Below are 14,959 nucleotides of genomic sequence, written 5' to 3' on the forward strand. Positions count from 1 at the left end.
GAAATTGGGGGACTTTTCCTTTAAAAATATCCTTTAAAAAAATTATTTCAAATTGCAGTGGGAATTTCTATATAGGGTAGATCTACTCTCACACCCGGATGCCATAATCCAGATCATAGAAAAGACGTATTTACGATTTTACATATAAATACAATTGATATAATCTTTTTTTTTTCTTTTTAAATACAGCAAAGTAAGAGTAATTAGCCAATAATGGAATTAGCAATTAGCAAACTGGACACTAAAAAAAATATAGGAGTAGGCATAGTTCTTTCTTTTTCTGCATTCCTGTCAGATGAGACAGTCTGAGGCCAGTCAAAAGGAATTTTTCAAGAGGAAGTGTCTAAATTTAAGCTCAGCCTATAGCTCATTTAACACTAGTGATTAATAATCAGATTTTAGCATGAGCAGTGCTGAGTGTGGAGGTGTGGCAGCTCATAGGTCACTTTCCCAGGGTACACCTCTTCTATCTGAAGCCACCAGACGGGACCCATCTCCCTGTTACCTTCCTCTGCCCTTCTGACCGGCAATGCTATGATAGTGACTTGGCCTGAGACACAGGAAGCCTAAGCTATTCACTTAAATAAATCTTTTCACTCCACAGGAGAGTGCAGATCCCAAGGCATTTCACTGTGATAAACGTTGTTAGCCATGCTGATTAGTAGCCTGGGTTGAGAGCTAAGAATAGCTGCTAGCTGACGGTGCAGTTGTCCAATATGTTCTCACAATTGCAAATGAATAACAATTCACATGATTCAGCTCTGGCTAGGGTCATTTGTATGTCCACTGATTTCATTTCAGCTATATTTGAAAGACAGAAAAGATGGCATGGACTCAGTGGGTCTTGAGTCTGTGAATCCAATATGGCAATGTGCATTCACACAACTGTGAAATTTAATTTAAGCAAAGGTTTACTGCTTTGGTGATGTTAAAACATGCTTTGCTGTTTAATTACAGGGTGTATTATTTTGCTGAGGTAAACAAGAAGAAGAAGAAGAAGCCTTGTTGAGATAAACCTGTAGGCCTGTAAATATCCATTTTAAATGGCATTTAATTACAACCCAGATAAGTCAATTTAATATAACAACATTTCATCGTCAAATAGGAATAATTATAATCATTTTGGCTCAGCTTGGTACTCCTCCTCCTGTTGTTGTGGTGTGGCATAGTTCTCTGTGAACATAGGTGGCAGATCAAAACCCAGGTACTTTGTGGCGATCTGCTGCTTCCGTTGTAGGTCTCACGTTCTGTCACGTTTCAAGGTTGATGTGGAAGCAATCGCAGATTTTCAAACAGTTTAATAAACAAACAAACAACAAAACAAATACACTAAGACAACTTGGCAAAATACTGTGGCAAAAACTAAACATGGAAGCGTGGACAAAAGCATAGAAGACAATTACGTGAGACCAGGAAGCAGTACAAACAGTGACTATATATAGGAGTGCCCATTAACAGAAACGTGATTCAGGTGCAGGTGGTCATGTGACATATTGTAGTACAGTGCAGTGGCTGATTGGAACTGAAGTCCAGAGTTACCTCCTTGATATATGACAGTCAGGAACACGTTTTTCAATTAATGCATGATCTACAAATGCACATCATTACAGAGATGCATGACATCTCTGCATCTTCATTGAAAACTGCAAGGTTAATTAACTAATTTACAAAGTTCGTATGACCTTGGGCAGAAATCCTTGATTTAAACACAATTTCCTACAACAGTTTCAACTTTTTGTGATAAAATGATTGCTAGCAAAAGAAGGCAGCCATTTCAGTTCGGCATCCTGCGGAAGCTCGTGAGAAGGGGCCTTTAGTGACTCCAGCATAGGATCCATGTCAGGCTTTTAGTTAATCATGGTAGAAGTTGGTGGATCAAGAGATGCTGTTCACAATGCTGTGGTGCTCTGCGATGGCTGACACACTTCAGTATAATTGGGGGATTGACACTGTCCCTGAAACATTCGTATATTTGGAATAAATATACTATATAAATAAATAAATAAATTTTATATATATATATATATATATATATATATATATATATATATATATATATATATATATATATACATACACACACACACACACACACACACACACACACATATATATATATATATATATATATATATATATATATATATATATATGTATATACATATATAAATCACTAAACCTACATACATTTCTTGTTTAAATGACATAATTATGCTGTAGTGAGACTGTGTATACTCTGCTTACTGGAAGTAATTCCCCATTAACCAATGTGGTGCCCACTCTCTATTTGTCATGGACCTGAATTGAGAAAGTACGTCTTCATCCAGGAACAGGAGACTCCTCAATTGAACAAGGCAAATATCTTAAAAAGACGAGAGCTTCCAGTGTTTGTGTTTGCCACAAAGTCAGGGAAACTATTCTGTGGTCACTGCAACTATTTGGAAAATTTTAAATACATGAGGGCAGGGATTTTAAACTGATGTGTATGTGCATAAGTGTGTATGTGTGTAAGAAACTGGGTTAGTTTGTAACAAATGTGGTCAAGTGAAAACATATAGCACACTTGGGCAATATGCTTGTGAGAGCATATTTGGATAATAGGATGGTATCTAAATGTGTGTGTGTGTGTGTGTGTGTGTGTGTGTGCGGTGTATTCCACATGGCTCCAGAGAAGGTAAACAGAGTCTCCACAACAACAATTAGGCTTTAAATATAGAGTATTTAACACACACACAAAATTAGGCTTTAAATATAGACTTGTGTTAACACACATACACACTCAATTAGACTTTAAATATAACAGCGGGCATATGTGTGCACATTGACGGAGACAGAATCCTGCTGAGTAATAGTTGGCTGGTTTGGCTCTGGTAGAGTTTTCAGGTCCACTAAGAAAGCAGTGCTAAAGATTTCACTCACACACAAACACACACCCACGCACATCTCTCACACACACTATGCACACTCACTTAAGCAGCATAAATCTCACTCTCTCATTTTACTCTCTCTTTCTCTTTCTCTCTCATTCATACACACAGACACACACGCACACACACACACACACACACACACACACACACACACACACACACACGCACACATGCATACGCACACACACACACACACACACACACACAGGGCCACATGGTAAACAGAAACAGACTAAGACACAGGTTCCCAGTGCTGGTCCTGGAAAAGCCCCTGTCCTGCACTTTTTAGTTTTCCCTGCTAACACTCTCATTGCAACTAATCACCTAATTAGCAGCTCTTTCTGAGTTGAAGTGGGTGTTAGAGCAGGGAAAACACTAAAATGTACAGGACAGGTGGTTCTCCAGTACCATGAATAGGAACCCGTGAACAAATTTCATTCCAAAATCATTACTGTCATTCATTTGCTACTGGTGGTCTTCATAACTGCAAACGGCAAAATTGAAAATGGAAAATTCACTATGCTTTACTATGGTATTTTACTATGTATACACATTTCCATATACTGTATATCAGAGGTTGATAAATCACTTGCTGGGGTACCGGAAAAAGCAGACTTTAGGTCCAAGATATAATTATATACTTTTTTATGTATAGTTGTCAAGCAGACAAGTAGATTCAACAAACAGAAAAATATAGAAAATATTCACTTTCGTTTTCATGTTTAAACATAATGTGCTTCATTGTGGTACTCCCACCTCCTGGTCCTCTACACACATTGACCAATTTGTGATCTGGTTGATGGTAAAATGATTTTACTAGGTGGGTTAATTACTGTGCATGGATGACAGAGTCTGACAATCTGAATCAGGAAAGTGCAGGGATATGGAAACACTGACAAAACTGACCAGCGTAAAGCTGTCATATATCTCTCCTGCTTTAAGTAACAGTCACCCACATAATATCTTTTATGCATGATGCAAGGACAGGCATTAACGTCAAGACAAAGATTAACACCTCTCACATTCAACAGATCAGCTGAGTGAGTGAGTTCAATGAGTCCTGTTTGGGCTTATTTGGTCAGACCAGGAGATTTCCAGTGGTTCATTGTATGCAATAATAATCTGTGTTGGGCAGGGTATGCAAAATAATTCTTCTAAACACAGAAATATAAGCGCATTGTAAAATAACACAAGATAGAAATATTATAGTGGGAGAAAGTGAAAATAGGAGTGATTGTATTAACCAATAAAAAGCAAACTACCTGTTCTTTTGTTGTACCACAGTTGTCAATAGAGGCTCATTAGCAGCCCCAGCATTATACCCATTAGAATAGTTTGGGTGCTGGAGGTACACAGTCTAATTGTATATTTTGAGCAAAACATGCACTGAAGAGGATAAACTAAACCCACTTTTTCATGTTAATTTTCTACTCTCTACTCAACTAACCAAACACACTCCCATATGGCACAACCCCGACTTCACAAACACACCGAAGATAACAAATATCTCCACATGGGTAGAAAAAGGCATCACACAGCTTAAATGCATATGTCAAACCAACACCTTTACATCATTTCCATATCTACCCGAGGACCAGAAAATAAACATTAACTTGAATTTCTACAACTTAAATCTATTTATATGCTCTAAAATCAACCTAAAAGGCAACAAATTAGACATCACCCCATTAGTATCAGAAGTACTGAATATCTCAGCACCAACTAAAGTCTTATCCAAAATACAGTGATGCTTGAATATATATACAGGCACATCAAAAAATTAGAATAACATGGAAAAGTAATTTTTTTCAGTAATTGAATTAAAAAAGTGGAACTTTCATATATTCTAGATTCGTTACACATAAAATGAAATATTTCAAACCTTTTTTGTTTTAGTCTTCATGATTACAGCTTACAGCATATCAAAAATTCAGTATCTCAAAATATTAGAATAAAGAATTTATAATACAGAAATGTGGATCTGAGAAGAGCTCTAATCAGCTAATTAACTAAAAACACCTGCAAAGATTTTCTGAGCCTTTAATCTCTCAGTCTGGTTCAGTACACACAACCACAATCACTGGGAAGATGAAAGCAAATTTTGCATTATGTTTGGAAATCAAGGTGCCAGAGACTGGAGGAAAAGTGGAGAGGAACAGAATTCAAGTTGCTTGAAGTCCAGTGTGAAGTTTCCACAGTCAGTGATGATTTGGGGTGCCATGCCATCTGCTGGTGTTGGTCCACTGTGTTTTCTCAAGTCGAGAGTCAATGCAGCATCTACCAGGAGATTTTAGAGCACTTCATGCTTCCATCTGCTGACATGCTTTATGGAAATGCTGATTTCCTTTTCCAGCAGGACTTGGCACCTGCCCACAGTGCCAAAACTACTAATAACTGGTTTGCTGACCATGGTATTACTGTGTTTGTTTGGCTAGCCAATTCGCCTGACCTGAACCCCATAAAGAATCTATGATAGACACCAGATCCAAAAATACAGACGAGCTGAAGGCTGCTATCAAAGCAACCTGGGCTTCCATAAAACCTCAGCAGTTCCACAGACTGATTGCCTCCATGCCACGTAACATTGGTGCAGTAATTCATGCAAAAGAAGCCCTGACCAAGTACTGAGTGCAGAAATCAACACACTTTTCAGAAGGTCGACATTTATGTATTATAAATACAGAAATGTCATTTTCCTTTAGAATATGCGGATATAATTCAGACTTCACTGCTCCATCAATGATGGCAAGCTGTCCTGGCTCAGATGCAGCAAAACAGGTCCAAATCACGATACTACCATCACTATGTTTCACAGAGGTTCTCATGCTGGAATACAGTATTTTCCTTTCTCCAAACATAATGCTTCTCATTTAAACCAAAATGTTCTATTTTGGTCTCATCCACCCACAAAACATTTTTTCAATTCCCTTCTGGCTTGTCGACATGATCTTTAGCAAACTGCAGATGGGCAGCATGTTCTTTTTGGAGAGCTAAAGCTTCTTCATGCAACCCTGCCATGCACACCATTGTTGTTCAGTGTTCCCCTGATGGTGGACTCATGAACATTAACATTTGCCAATGTGACAGAGGCCTTTAGTTGTTTAGAAGTTACCCTGGGTTCCTTTGTGACTTTGCGTACTATTACAGCTTTTTCTCTTGGAGTGATCTTTGTTGGTGACCCTCCTGATGAGGGTAACAATGGTCTTGAATTTCCTCCCTTTGTACACAGTCTGTCTCTACTACTAACCATAGTAACATACAGTGAGGGAAAAAAGTATTTGATCCCCTGCTGATTTTGTATGTTTACCCACTGACAAAGAAATGATCAGTCTATAACTTTAATGGTAGATTTATTTGAACAGTGAGAGACAGAATAACAACAAAAAAATCCAGAAAAACGCACATCAAAAATGTTATAAATTGATTTGCATTTTAATGAGGGAAATATGTATTTGACCCCTCTGTAAAACATGACTTAGTACTTGGTTTAAAAACCCTTGTTGGCAATCACAGAGGTCAGACGTTTCTTGTAGTTGGCCACCAGGTTTGCACACATCTCAGGAGGGATTTTGTCCCACTCCTCTTTGCAGATCTTCTCCAAATCATTAAGGTTTCGAGGCTGACGTTTGGCAACTCGAACCTTCAGCTCTCTCCACAGATTTTCTATGGGATTAAGGTCTGGAGACTGGCTAGGCCACTCCAGGACCTTAATGTGCTTCTTCTTGAGCCACTCCTTTGTTGCCTTGGCCATGTGTTTTGGGTCATTGTCATGCTGGAATACCCATCCACGACCCATTTTCAATGCCCTGTCTGAGAGAAGGAGGTTTTCACCCAAGATTTGACGGTACATGGCCCCGTCCATCGTCCCTTTGATGCGGTGAAGTTGTCCTGTCCCCTTAGCAGAAAAAAACCCCCAAAGCATAATGTTTCCACCTCCATGTTTGACGGTGGGGATGGTGTTCCAGGGGTCATAGGCAGCATTCCTCCTCCTCCAAACACGGCGAGTTGAGTTGATGCCAAAGAGCTCCATTTTGGTCTCATCTGACCTCAATGCTTTCACCCAGTTGTCCTCTGAATCATTCAGATGTTCATTGGCAAACTTCAGACGGGGATGTATATGTGTTTTCTTGAGCAGCGGACCTTGCGCGCGCTGCAGGATTTCAGTCCTTCACGGCGTAGTGTGTTACCAATTGTTTTCTTGGTGACTATGGTGCCAGCTGCCTTGAGATCATTGACAAGATCCTCCCGTGTAGTTCTGGGCTGATTCCTCACTGTTCTCATGATCAATGCAACTCCACGAGGTGAGATCTTGCATGGAGCCCCAGGCCGAGGGAGATTGACAGTTCTTTTGTGCTTCTTCCATTTGCGAATAATCGCACCAACTGTTGTCCCCTTCTCACCAAGCTGCTTGGCAATGGTCTTGTAGCCCATTCCAGACTTGTGTAGGTCTACAGTCTTGTCCCTGACATCCTTGGAGAGCACTTTGGTCTTGGCCATGGTGGAGAGTTTGGAATATGACTGATTGATTGCTTCTGTGGACAGGTGTCTTTTATACAGGTAACAAACTGATATTAGGAGCACTCCCTTTAAGAGTGTGCTCCTAATCTCAGCTCGTTACCTGTATAAAAGACACCTGGGAGCCAGAAATCTTTCTGATTGAGAGGGGGTCAAATACTTTTTTCCCTCATTAAAATGCAAATTAATTTATAAAATTTTTGACATGCGTTTTTCTGGATTTTTTTGTTGTTATTCTGTCTCTCACTGTTCAAATACAACTACCATTAAAATTATAGACTGATCATTTCTTTGTCAGTGGGCAAACGTACAAAATCAGCAGGGGATCAAATACTTTTTTCCCTCACTGTACAGTTAAACTCACAGATACCGTAAGTCACACACATAGTCTCTCTCTCTCTCTCTCTCTCGCTTATTTCCTTGCTCACATTTTCTTACTCTTTCTAATAACTATTTACTATAATTCATTCAAATAAATGTAATCTTATCATGCTACTTTATCTCTGTGTATGATTTAGAGCGGGTGGAATTCTACATCTAACAACCCGTATATAAAATAATAAAAAGAAAATTAAACATTATTTTGTATCTTTTTATCTTTTCAGTTAAATTTTGCACTGCAACTACCAATGACAAATTTAGCTTCAATACTGGCAAGTGACCAGTATTGCGTCGGGTGGTTCTTTGCCTTCACATCATGCATTAAAATCATGTAACACACACTTAGCCATGGATTATGCCTTACATATAACCCCCCCCACCGCCCCCCAAAAAACTTTCTATTTCTGCCATTCCCACCCCCCCACTGCAGTTTATATACAGTTTAAATGTATCAGGATAGTGCAGGAAGCAAAGTGAGCAAGTAAGCAAGTCTGCTGACTACCCAAATAGAAAGACATTAACAGAAAACAACATGACAACTGGTGTCAGACGTCTAATTATTATTTAATTAATCCTTGACCCTTGACTGCACTGCACAGTCCAGATGGAGCAGCTGCTAGCATGGCTACAAATTCGATTAGAAAATCAGACAAAAGAGCTGCAACATGTGTCGCCAGTACTGGCTCAGATAGATAAAAGTAGTCAAAGACTTACCCATGTCCAGTCCACAACTAACCAAAGGCCCGGGAAATAAACAGTGCCCTCCATTAATATTGGTACCCCTGGTAGATATGAGCAACGAAGGCTGCGAAAAGGATGTGTCTTTCTTGTTTAACCTTTTGATCTTTTCTTCAAAAACAATTACAAAAATATTCTGCTCCCATGAATATCAAACAATTGCAAACACAACATAGGTTTATTTAAAAAAAAAAAACTAAAAAAAACTTTGTTAAATACAGGTGTGCACAATTATTGGCACCCCATGAATTCATATGAGAAAAATATATTCGAAGTATATTCCCATTTATATTTTGCATTTTTTGCAGTGTACTTGGCTGACTAGAAACAGGAAATTGTTCAACCATGACTTCCTGTTTCACATGGGTATAAATATTAGGTAACATATAGGCCAAATTCCCATAGTCATTCATAACAATGGGTAAGACCAAAGAATGTAGCTGTGATGTGCAGCAAAAGGTTGCTGAGCTTCACAAAATGGTAGGTGGCTATAAGAAAATAGCACAAACATTGAAAATGCCCATTTCCACCATCAGGGCAATAATTAAGAAGTTCCAGTCAACTGGAAATATCATGAATCAACCTGGAATACTGTGGAGAGGATGGTTTGAGTAACCAAAAAAATCTTCAAGGATCACAGCTGGAGAATTGAGGTTAGTTGTGTCCAAAACTACAAGTCACCTACATCACCACAAGTTTTTTGGAAGGGTTTCAAGAAAAAAAGCCTCTATCTTATCCAAAAACAAACTCAAGCATCTTCAGTTTGCCAGACACTACTGGAACTTCAAATGGGATCGGGTTCTATGGTCAGATGAAACCAAAATAGAGCTTTTTGGCAATAAACACCAGAGGTGGTTTTGGAGCACACAGAGAGGTAGCCATATGGAAAAGTACCTCATGCCCATGGTTAAATATGTTGGTGGCTCTTTAATTTTTTGGGGCTGTTTTTCTGCCAGAGGACCTGGACATTTTGTTAGGATACATGGCATCATGGACTCGATCAAATATCAACAGATATTAAATGAAAACCTGACTGCCTCTGCTAGAAAGCTTAAAATGGGCCTTGGTTGGATCTTCCAGCAGGACAGTGATCCAAAACATACATAAAAATCAACAAAAAAATGGTTTATGGACTACAAAACCAAGGTCCTGCCATGGCCATCCCAGTCCCCTGACTTGAAATCCATAGGAAACCTGTGGGGTGAACTGAAGAGGAAAGTCCACCAGTGTGGACCTCAAATTTCAAGGATCTGGAGAAATTCTGTATGGAGGAATGGTCTCAGATCCCTTGCCATGTATTCTCCAACCTCATCAGGCATTATAGGAGAAGACTCAGAGCTGTTATCTTGGCAAAGGGAGGTAGCACAAAGTGCTAAAGGGTGCCAATAATTGTTGCACACCTATATTTAACAAAGATATTTTTTATAAACCTGTCTTTTGTTTGCAGTTGTTTGATATCCATTAGAGCAGAATTTTTGTTAATTGTTTGAAAAAAGATCAAATGGTTAAACAAAAAAGACAATTTTTCACAGTATTCTTTGCTCATATTTACCAAGGTAGCCAATATTAGTGTAGGGCACTGTACATATTATATCCAGTTCATCCTCTGTTTCATTTTAACATCAGCATAGGTAGAGCATTTCCTTGCATGATAAGTGCTCTCCTCAGAGCTACATGCAATTTGTCTGCACTCTCTCATCTCAGAAGCAGGCAGACAGTGGAATTTGAAATATTCCCCTATGGAGAATCTGTTGACACACCCCATTTAGGAGTAGTGGTCCCCAGCCACCCCCACCAACTAATACCATATTATTACTGCAACGTAACTCTACTGAACATTGTATACCCTACAGCAGGGTGCTCATTACGTTAATCATGATCGACAAGTCAATCGCAAGACAACCACTGGTCAATCTTCTTAATAAAACAGAGAAGAGAAATTACATAATGTGGTGGCCGGGGTGTGGTCGAACATCTGTGGACCGAGAGGAGGCGAGTTGAACTGGCAGGTAACACACACATCGTTGGCAGAGCTTGGGAGACACACACACACACATACACACGCCAAGAAGAGTGAACTTGAACCTGACAGAGCGAATGCTGCGAGTCCAGGACGGACCCATTTCCTGTCATGTTTTTTGTTTTGTTTTGAAAGCGTGCTGAAAAGTTCGGACTGAATAAATTTGTTTTGGAGATTGGATAATTAGCATGTATAGCATAGGTAGCAATAGCATATATAAGGCATTTTTTGTTTTTGCTGTCATAGCTGATAACTGGTATAGTGGCTGCTTCTTGACATCAGTGGTGCACACTGTGCACGCTTCACTCACTGTCCTGGTAACTTTTGGTTACCACACAGAAACTAGTCAGGACCCTTATACTGATACCCCGAAATAGGGGCAAAACAGCAGCATTCACAATGCAGAAAACTTCCAAAATTAATATTAAAGTGTCCAGGCTAAAACACCTGGAAACAAGCCAATAAAATACCATTACAAACTGGAATAGATGCACCTGTTTAGATTCATCATAGCGGTATATTTCCTTTAAAATGATTATACTATATTTGTTTAATGATTTTATGATTATTCTAGACAAATTATTTGTCTACTTTTAATGATAAAGTATTTTTCTATCAAACCAAAGTTCTCATATTTTACCCTCTTCTTGAACCTGAGTGTCTTTTAGAAGATATTTTCTTGGGTGAAACAGTCTCCCTTTTGTTTGTAGCCTTAGGGCTCACCAACAACATTTACCTAATGTCACATTCAGATATTAGCAGGATAGCGTTAAAGGTAAGGAGCTGTACAAACAACAGCTATATTCAACCTCCAATGCTGTCCTTGGTGCTATCTGCTAATGTTGCTGCCCCTATTGCCGAAAGATTGGGTTTTGTACCACAAGGGTTAAAGTGCCCCTTGTTTAGCAGCAGGTCAGGTATAGCAGTCAGCAAATTCAGGCTGGCATCCAGGCCTGTCACCTTTCCCTGACTGACCAAGCATATTTTATTATTTATCATTTTGAGGGGGAAGCAGGGGAGGAGATTATGCATCATCTTAGCATAGAGAGGGGATGAAGATATGGTGTATACTGCAGGATTTGTATGATTGTTCTCAGTCCTATGTCATATTTCAACAAGCTTTTTTTCTAGGAAGCAGCAGGAGGGGGAGACCTTGCAGGAATTCTCTCTTACTCTGATGAGCCTTTTGGAGAAGATTAAACAAAGTGAACCTCATGATATGATGAATGCAGAAGTTATATTTGGTAATGTCATTCATAGAGAATTAAAGCAGTTGATATGCTGCCAGCTAACCACCACTTTACTAGAGGTATGTGGAGAAGCTATATGATGGGAGTGGGATAGCATGCAGGAAGGTACTAGTGGCCAAAACCACTCTGTTCTGTATATGTATGGCCTCCAGTATGGGGTCCATGGGGTCGCCAGTTTACCTACTAGTACCTCTAAGGATTCTGAACTAGGTGAACAGACGGATTTGCTGAAACAGCAGCAAGATCAAATAAATTAGCTCACATGAATGGTTGCTCTCTTTGAAGATTCCCAACGACGTAGAAGGTCCTCCAGCCATGGCCCCATTATATATATATATATATATATATGTCTATGTATAAAATATACATTATGTGCAGTATTGTGATGGAGAGCAAATCCCTCTTGTTGGGGCTAATGCATTCACCATTTCTACGTCTAGCCATAGTAAGCTGCTTCCCAGACCAGCTGCAGGAAAACTAGATCCCACCTAGATGCAGAACCACAGTTCAAGTGGGATACCTATGGGCTCAGGGCTTTGTCCAGGTGTGTGTACTGTGTAGTAGCCTTTATGTCCACACATAGATGTTTGTATTGGTGGGGTGACTGTATTTTATTTGTTAGACATTGGATCCATGGTGTCAGCAGTCAGAAAAGTTTGTTCTTGCAGCAGTTTGAGCCTTGAGGTACTGATGGTTGCAACTTTGAGCTGCAAATTGACTAGTAATTCCCTATTCAATTCAATTCAGTTTTATTTGTATAGCACTGTTAACAATGGACAACTGTCCCAAAGTGGCTTTACAGAAATATATAAATTTAGGATATACATTTTAAATGTATAAATTTATCCCTAATGAGCAAGCCAGAGGCGACAGTGGCAAGGAAAAACTCCCTGAGACGATAGGAGGAAGAAACCTTGAGAGGAAACAAACTCAAAAGGGAACCCATCCTCATCTGGGTGACACCTGACAGTGCAATTATAAATAAATCCCTTCTATAAATGTGCTAATACTGCATGGTCAAATAGTGCAGTTGTGTAACCAGGAAACTTATTACAGTTTTAACATGAAGTTTTGTTGAACTTATCCACTGTTCACTGATGGAGTCTTGAGTGCAGAACTATTTGTGGCAGTTTTACAGTACTCCTAAGCCATCATAGTATAACTGTTCATATGAACTGTGGTCCAAAGCCATCTTTCTGGTTTTTAAGTGGTACTATCCTCAGTAATCTCAATGATCCTTAGGATGCACCATGTGGGGCCATCCTCAGCAGCAGCATGTGACTTCCAGTTGATAAGAACTCCAATCAGAAGTAGGACATCAGGATGGATCGGGCAGGTCTGAAGAGCAGACATGGTCAGAATCACTGATATCTCAAGAGTAATATTTGTAGCTCAACAGAGAGGGAAAGAGAGGTTATTAGGAATGCTTATTGTCCCATAATAGTTAAGGACAATGTACTTTGCGTGAGTGCAAGCAGGAACTCTGGCAAGACTAGCTATGACAGTATAACTAAAAGGGAGAGCCAGAAGTTAACACAGACATGAAGCTGCCCTGGGACATAAGGCAGCCAGCCATTCCACCATCAACAAACCTGGGTGAATGCGTGAAGGTTGGGAGGAGACAGCATCCAAACATTCCAGTTCACCAAAGCACTCTATGCCAGTGAGCCCTCTAGATCTGCTCCTTTTCCTAAGAAAAAATTATTCACAATTATTGCTTGACTAAAAAAATATGTTTTCAGCCTGGACCTAAACACTAAGACTGTGTCTGAGTACCGAACACTAATTGGAAGGCTGTTCCATAACTGTGGGTCTTTGTAAGAGAAAGCTCTTCCCCCTGCTGTAACCTTCACTATTTGAGGTACCAACAACTAGCCTGCACCTTTTGATTGAAGGAAGCGTAGCAGTTCATGAAAAACCAGAAGTTAACTCAGGCACTGTGGTGCGAGACCATTTAGTGCTTTACTGGTCAGTAGTAGTATTTTATGATCAATGCGAAATTTCCTGAGAGCCAGTACAGTGTGGATAAGATAGGGGTGATATGGTCATATCTTCTGCTTCCAGTGAGGATTCTTTCAGCTGCATTCTGGACTAAGTGGAACTTGTTTATGCACATACTGGAACAGCCAGACAGTAAGGCATTACAATAATCCAACCTAGAGGTAACGAAAGCATGAACAAAATTTTCTGCATCCTGTGGTGACATTATATTTCTTATCTTAGCAATATTTCTGAGATGAAAGAAGGCTATCCTAGTAATATTATCTACATGAGCATCAAATGAAAGACTGGAGTCAATAATCACACCAAGGTCTTTTACTGGTGTACATGACGAAACAAAAAGGCCATCCAGAGTTACTATGTAATTGGAAAGCTTACTTCTAGCTGCAGGTATTCCTTGTAGAAGTACCACTGTATTGTCCAAATTAAGTAAAAGGAAGTTAATAAGCATCCAGTGTCTAATGTCCTTTACACATTCCTTTTATTAAGCTGGTGTCTGTCATCTGGCTTTGCTGAAACTGTGTGTCAACAGCATAACAGTGGAAGCTAATACCATGTTTATAAATAATTTGACCCAGAGGTAGCATATAAAGAAAAGAGAAATGGGCCTAACACAGACCCTTGCGGAACACCAAACTTTACCTTAGTATGCATAGAGAAGTTAGCATTTACATCTACAAACTGAAAATGATCAGTCAAAGAAGACCTGAGCCAGGAGACGGCCATTCTCTTAATGCCCAAAACACTTTCTATTCTATCAAGGAGAATAGTATGATCAGTGGTATCAAAAGTTGCACTAAGGTCAAGCAACACAAGACAGCACTGTCTCTGTGCTATATTGAGGCCTAAATCCTGACTGATATATTTCATGAATGTGATTCCTATGTAGTTATGATAATAGCTGCTGTGCTACAACTTTTTCTAAGATCTTGGAGATCAAGGGGAGATTTGATGTTGGCCGATAGTTGGCCAACTGACAGGGATCGAAGTCAGGTTTTTTAATCAGGGGTTTTATAACTGCTAGTTTAAATGATTTAGGTACATAGCCAGTGCTAAGGGAAGAAACTATTATTTTCAGAAGGGGTTTGGTTACTTCTGGAATACACTGTTTGAAGAAACATGTA

The sequence above is a fragment of the Ictalurus furcatus genome, chromosome 15 (assembly GCF_023375685.1).
Source record: "Ictalurus furcatus strain D&B chromosome 15, Billie_1.0, whole genome shotgun sequence".
In the NCBI taxonomy this organism is placed as follows: domain Eukaryota; kingdom Metazoa; phylum Chordata; class Actinopteri; order Siluriformes; family Ictaluridae; genus Ictalurus; species Ictalurus furcatus.